The following is a 7,500-nucleotide window of genomic DNA, read 5'->3' on the forward strand; positions in this document are numbered from 1 at the left end:
AGAGAGGCACTGTTAGCATTGTGTAAGCAATGGGAAGCACTGGGTAGAAATAGCATTTAAACAGTATGAGATCATCAAAGAGAGAACAAGAATAAAAATCCATTATCCACAATGCCCTGTGTTCTGCACAACCTGACATCAAAGCCCTTTCAGTAGATATCAGTCACCACAGAAACAAAAGCCTCTTCATTCAGACAGTGAACCATGAGAGTGACACACATGAGCAGACCCAGTGCTGAGCTCTTCACCTGACTGGATAGAGAGTTATGAAAATAACTGACATTATGAATTCTATGGAACACACGACAGACAGCCCTGTGTGGACAATTTGTTCCATGTTGTGAAAACACAGGACCCTGGATTAACTTCTCCTTCACCTCAGGTACCGTCGAAAATATCATTTATTTTGTCTATTTACAGCAACAAAAGATGAATGAAAAGTGGTTGTAAATGAGTCCTTGTAGTCAAACTTAACAAAAAACTGGGTTATGAACTGGTGGAGAGGAGTGTGGTCAAAACAGTGTTTTTAACCCATTTTCCATTGACTCCACTGAAATTCAACTACCCCTAACGTCATTTAGCCTTTGACCTCTCACGTCACCTAAAACATGGCATCAACACAACACATGAAACATAAATATAATTCAAAGCCATTAATCATAATTATGCAAGGCCATAGCTCAAACCTAAATCTTAATTCTGTGTGTTAAAGGAAAATGGCTATCATAAGCCCCGACCTCCGGCATGTTCATGCTTCTCCACTGCATGTTCTTCAGTCAGCTCTACCAACACTCTAACAGGAAATGCAATCAGCTCTACCAACACTCTAACAGGAAATGCAATCAGCTCTACCAACACTCTAACAGGAAATGCAGTCTCTACCAACACTCTAACAGGAAATGCAGTCTCTACCAACACTCTAACAGGAAGTGCAATCAGCTCCACCAACACTCTAACAGGAAATGCGATCAGCTCTACCAACACTCTAACAGGAAATGCAGTCAGCTCTACCAACACTCTAACAGGAAATGCGATCAGCTCTACCAACACTCTAACAGGAAATGCAGTCAGCTCTACCAACACTCTAACAGGAAATGCGATCAGCTCTACCAACACTCTAACAGGAAATGTGATCAGCTCTACCAACACTCTAACAGGAAATGTGATCAGCTCTACCAACACTCTAACAGGAAATGCAATCAGCTCTACCAACACTCTAACAGGAAATGCAGTCTCTACCAACACTCTAACAGGAAATGCAGTCTCTACCAACACTCTAACAGGAAATGCGATCAGCTCCACCAACACTCTAACAGGAAATGCAGTCAGCTCTACCAACACTCTAACAGGAAATGCAGTCTCTACCAACACTCTAACAGGAAATGCAGTCTCTACCAACACTCTAACAGGAAATGCAGTCTCTACCAACACTCTAACAGGAAATGCGATCAGCTCTACCAACACTCTAACAGGAAATGCGATCAGCTCCACCAACACTCTAACAGGAAATGCGATCAGCTCTACCAACACTCTAACAGGAAATGCGATCAGCTCCACCAACACTCTAACAGGAAATGCAGTCAGCTCTACCAACACTCTAACAGGAAATGCAATCAGCTCTACCAACACTCTAACAGGAAATGCAGTCAGCTCTACCAACACTCTAACAGGAAATGCAGTCAGCTCTACCAACACTCTAACAGGAAATGGTCCATCACGGTCCATCACTAGCCAATGCATTCTTTATAACCTACTGCTAAACTGAATGACAGGTCAGACACCCCGTATCGCAACTGTAGCCTACTCGATAACCCAGCCTGTCCAATCTTCTGTTCTTTGTTTGCATTGAAACAGAATATGTATTAAACCACAAAATACCGCCACATTTTTATACATCAAGCACACTTAACCCAGCACACTTTAACCAAGCACACTTTAACCAAGCACACTTAACCAAGCACACTTTAACCAAACACACTTTAACCAAGCCCACTTTAACCAAGAACACTTAACCAAGCCCACTTTAACCAAGAACACTTAACCCAGCACACTTTAACCAAGCCCACTTTAACCAAGAACACTTAACCAAGCACACTTTAACCAAACACACTTTAACCAAGCCCACTTTAACCAAGAACACTTTAACCAAACACACTTTAACCAAGAACACTTTAACCAAACCCACTTTAACCAAGCACACTTTAACCAAGCACACTGTAACCAAGCACACTTTAACCAAACACACTTTAACCAAACACACTTTAACCAAGCACACTTTAACCAAACACACTTTAACCAAACACACTTTAACCAAGCACACTTTAACAAAGCACACTTTAACCAAGCCCACTTTAACCAAGCACACTTTAACAAAGCACACTTTAACCAAGCCCACTTTAACCAAGCACACTGTAACCAAGCACACTTTAACCAAACACACTTTAACCAAGCCCACTTTAACCAAGCACACTGTAACCAAGCACACTTTAACCAAACACACTTTAACCAAACACACTTTAACCAAGCTCACTTTAACCAAGCTCACTTTAACCAAACACACTTTAACCAGACACACTTTAACCAAGCCCACTTTAACCAAGCACACTTTAACCAAACACACTTTAACCAAGCACACTTTAATCAAGCCCACTGTAAACAAGAACACTTTAACCAAACACACTTTAACCAAGAACACTTTAACCAAGCACACTTTAACCAGACACACTTTAACCAAGCACACTTTAACCAAGCCCACTTTAACCAAGAACACTTTAACCAAACGCACTTTAACCAAACACACTTTAACCAAGAACACTTTAACCAAGCACACTTTAACCAGAAGTAGCGTATAACGCATGCACTGTCACAACAAACGCACAACATAATGCTGTATCAACCCTAGCTGCGTTTCCACCCAACTATTTGATGCAAATTAACGCTTAAACTTCGCATCAAATCTTTTCTAGTCTCACAAGTAATTTATTCGCTGGAAAGAGGTGATTAGCACAGGGTAAAATGATACTAGTTGATGGAAACAGATTTAGTCGCATCAACAAGGGGTCTGTTGCGATTTTATTACGTATTTCCCTGAACAAACCACCTTCTTTTACGTTCTTTTACCTCTTCTTAACGCTATTCCAGTGGTGTAGACTGTATTTTTCTCAGCAGCGACACCTATCGTTTAGGAGAAGACTGCAGCGAGTCAAGTGCCCCTCAAGCACGAGTATAAACGGTTATGGTGCTGTGCTGACGTCACAGGTCGCGATAAAGGAACATGCTTGCATTATTCTGGTCTCCCTACAGTCTACAGTCAGTGAGACAGGTCATGAATTACTCTGGTCTCTCTACAGTCTAGTCAGTGAGACAGGTCATGAATTACTCTGGTCTCTCTACAGTCTACAGTCAGTGAGACAGGTCAGGAATTACTCTGGTCTCCCTACAGTCTACAGTCAGTGAGACAGGTCATGAATTACTCTGGTCTCTCTACAGTCCACAGTCAGAGAGACAGGTCATGAATTACTCTGGTCTCTCTACAGTCCACAGTCAGAGAGACTGGTCACATCCAGAGAACAGCGAGAGAGTATGAATGCGGTTATATGCAGAGAACAGCGAGAGAGTATGAATGCGGTTATATGCAGAGAACAGTCAGATAGATGACAAACTAATGTTGCGGTGGCTAATCTTAGCATCCCACTGACATCAGGTCAAAATAAGATGCCTAAAATTAACACACACACGCACAAATATAACCAGACACACTAATTCACTGTTTAGCCATAGAGAGTTTGTGTCTGTGTATGTGTGCAAGACTTTAACAGTATGCACACCAAAAACTAAGGTTCTGTTAACTGAATAACCCCCGTTAGTGAGTTTGTGTTGAGCTGTGTGTGTGTGTGTGTGTGTGTGTGTGTGTGTGTGTGTGTGTGTGTGTGTGGGGGTGTGTGTGTGTGCGTGTGTGTGTGTCTGTGTGTGTGTGTGTGGGTGTGTGTGTGTGGGTGTGTTTTTGTTTGTAAGATTCTCTGCCCCTAACAGTCTTTTCTATCTCATTCACTCTCTTACACAACAAATGAGCAGATGTACTGGATGTAGTGGAAAGTCATGCATTCCTATTTAATTTCCCCTGATTTAATTTCCCCTGTCTTTACACCATCAATAACACATAAACACTAACCCCTGTCTTTACACCATCAATAACACATAAACACTAACCCCTGTCTTTACAACATCAGTAACACACAAACACTAACACCTGTCTTTACACCATCAGTAACACACAAACACTAACCCCTGTCTTTACACCATCAGTAACACACAAACACTAACACCTGTCTTTACACCATCAGTAACACACAAACACTAACACCTGTCTTTACACCATCAATAACACATAAACACTAACCCCTGTCTTTACACCATCAATAACACATTAACACTAACCCCTGTCTTTACACCATCAGTAACACACAAACACTAACACCTGTCTTTACACCATCAGTAACACACAAACACTAACCCCTGTCTTTACACCATCAGTAACACACAAACACTAACACCTGTCTTTACACCATCAGTAACACACAAACACTAACACCTGTCTTTACACCATCAATAACACATAAACACTAACCCCTGTCTTTACACCATCAATAACACAAACACTAACACCTGTCTTTACAACATCAGTAACACATAAACACTAACCCCTGACTTTACACCATCAATAACACAAACACTAACCCCTGTCTTTACACCATCAATAACACATTAACACTAACCCCTGTCTTTACACCATCAGTAACACACAAACACTAACACCTGTCTTTACACCATCAATAACACATTAACACTAACCCCTGTCTTTACACCATCAATAACACATTAACACTAACCCCTGTCTTTACACCATCAATAACACACAAACACTAACACCTGTCTTTACACCATCAATAACACAAACACTAACCCCTGTCTTTACACCATCAATAACACATAAACACTAACCCCTGTCTTTACACCATCAGTAACACACAAACACTAACCCCTGTCTTTACACCATCAATAACACATAAACACTAACCCCTGTCTTTACACCATCAGTAACACACAAACACTAACCCCTGTCTTTACACCATCAATAACACATAAACACTAACACCTGTCTTTACACCATCAGTAACACACAAACACTAACCCCTGTCTTTACACCATCAATAACACAAACACTAACACCTGTCTTTACAACATCAGTAACACATAAACACTAACCCCTGACTTTACAACATCAATAACACATAAACACTAACCCCTGTCTTTACACCATCAGTAACACACAAACACTAACCCCTGTCTTTACACCATCAATAACACAAACACTAACACCTGTCTTTACACCATCAATAACACATAAACACTAACCCCTGTCTTTACACCATCAATAACACATTAACACTAACCCCTGTCTTTACACCATCAGTAACACACAAACACTAACCCCTGTCTTTACACCATCAATAACACATAAACACTAACCCCTGTCTTTACACCATCAGTAACACACAAACACTAACCCCTGTCTTTACACCATCAATAACACATAAACACTAACCCCTGTCTTTACACCATCAGTAACACACAAACACTAACCCCTGTCTTTACACCATCAATAACACAAACACTAACACCTGTCTTTACACCATCAATAACACATAAACACTAACCCCTGTCTTTACACCATCAATAACACATTAACACTAACCCCTGTCTTTACACCATCAGTAACACACAAACACTAACACCTGTCTTTACACCATCAGTAACACATAAACACTAACCCCTGTCTTTACACCATCAACAACACACAAACACTAACCCCTGTCTTTACACCATCAGTAACACACAAACACTAACCCCTGTCTTTACACCATCAGTAACACATAAACACTAACCCCTGTCTTTACACCATCAATAACACATAAACACTAACACCTGTCTTTACAACATCAGTAACACATAAACACTAACACCTGTCTTTACACCATCAGTAACACACAAACACTAACCCCTGTCTTTACACCATCAGTAACACACAAACACTAACCCCTGTCTTTACATCATCAGTAACACATAAACACTAACCCCTGTCTTTACACCATCAATAACACATAAACACTAACCCCTGTCTTTACACCATCAATAACACACAAACACTAACCCCTGTCTTTACATCATCAGTAACATTATAACACCAACTATCATCTTTCAGCAGTAACACAGTCTGCCCCTATGACATATAATCTATCTCCTGAATCTCTCTTGCCTTGCTCATCAAATACACAATACTATCCAAACACACAAACATGTGCTTATCAAACTGACAGTAATCACAGTCTATAATTGCACTGCTAAGGTATTAAGAAAAATGCATATTTCAAATTGTAGTCAAGGAACACATAAGTACTTATAAGGAATGTTTGAATAAATATATGAATGTTTGACAGAGCCTTTCATATGTGACAATATGTGCCATTTTTGTTTATTGAAAGTGTTCTTATTGCTTATTGTGTGTCATCTCTCTCTCTCACACACACACACACACACACACACACACACTCACAGGAAAGAAAGAAAGACACTATGACTCCAAAAATGAAGAGCAGAGGAGGAATTAACTTTGATATGGGATTAACTTTGATAACCTTCTGTCAGAAACCCGTATGATTCAAACTGAAAGCGGAAGAGAAATATCGAGAGAAAATGAGTCATGTTCAGAAAAAGCTCTCATGGCTGACTCCTCTCAGACTGGTCAGCGCTGTTCCCGGCCGAACGGCTAAAACACAATGTTCATTTTCAACAAAATACCAAAAGTAATGACACCCCACTCCACATTTCAGCTTGATTTGTGTCAGCCAGTTTCCAGTTTGAAATAGATTTCCCAACATCCTGTCTCTGCATCATTTCCCAGATTTCCCTTCCTCCCCGGAGAAGAATCATCGCCCGTAGTTCAGCTCTTACCCGTTATCTTAAACAATAATGACTTTCTTTTTCAGCTTTCGTCAATACAAGTCAGAGCCTCACAGGGTTGTTACAATCACAACAAAACTGTGACTGTAAAAACACACACGCTCACACACACTCTCACACACGGACACTCACACACACACAACCTGCAGTCCCACTGAACATGCACAGAACAAATAGCTTGAAACTGCCATTTCATCAAAGCAAAGCACAGAGAGAGAGAGAGAGAGAGAAAGAGAGAGAGAGAGAGAGAGAGAGAGAGAAAGAGAGAGAGAGAGAGAGAAAGAGAGAGAGAGAGAGAGAGAGAGAGAGAGAGAGATAGGGGCAGTCACCTGAGTCATTGACGTTTAGCATGCTGTGATGTGCTGTCAGGAGCAGGCGGTTGTCTGTGTTGAAACTCGAGTCGCTTTCGTAAATGGTTTGTAACATACTCCAGTCAACACACTCTCACATCTTTCAGCCTCTTCTCTTCCTGTCCCTCCC

This window comes from Chanos chanos, chromosome 8 (assembly GCF_902362185.1).
Source record: "Chanos chanos chromosome 8, fChaCha1.1, whole genome shotgun sequence".
Classification (NCBI taxonomy): domain Eukaryota; kingdom Metazoa; phylum Chordata; class Actinopteri; order Gonorynchiformes; family Chanidae; genus Chanos; species Chanos chanos.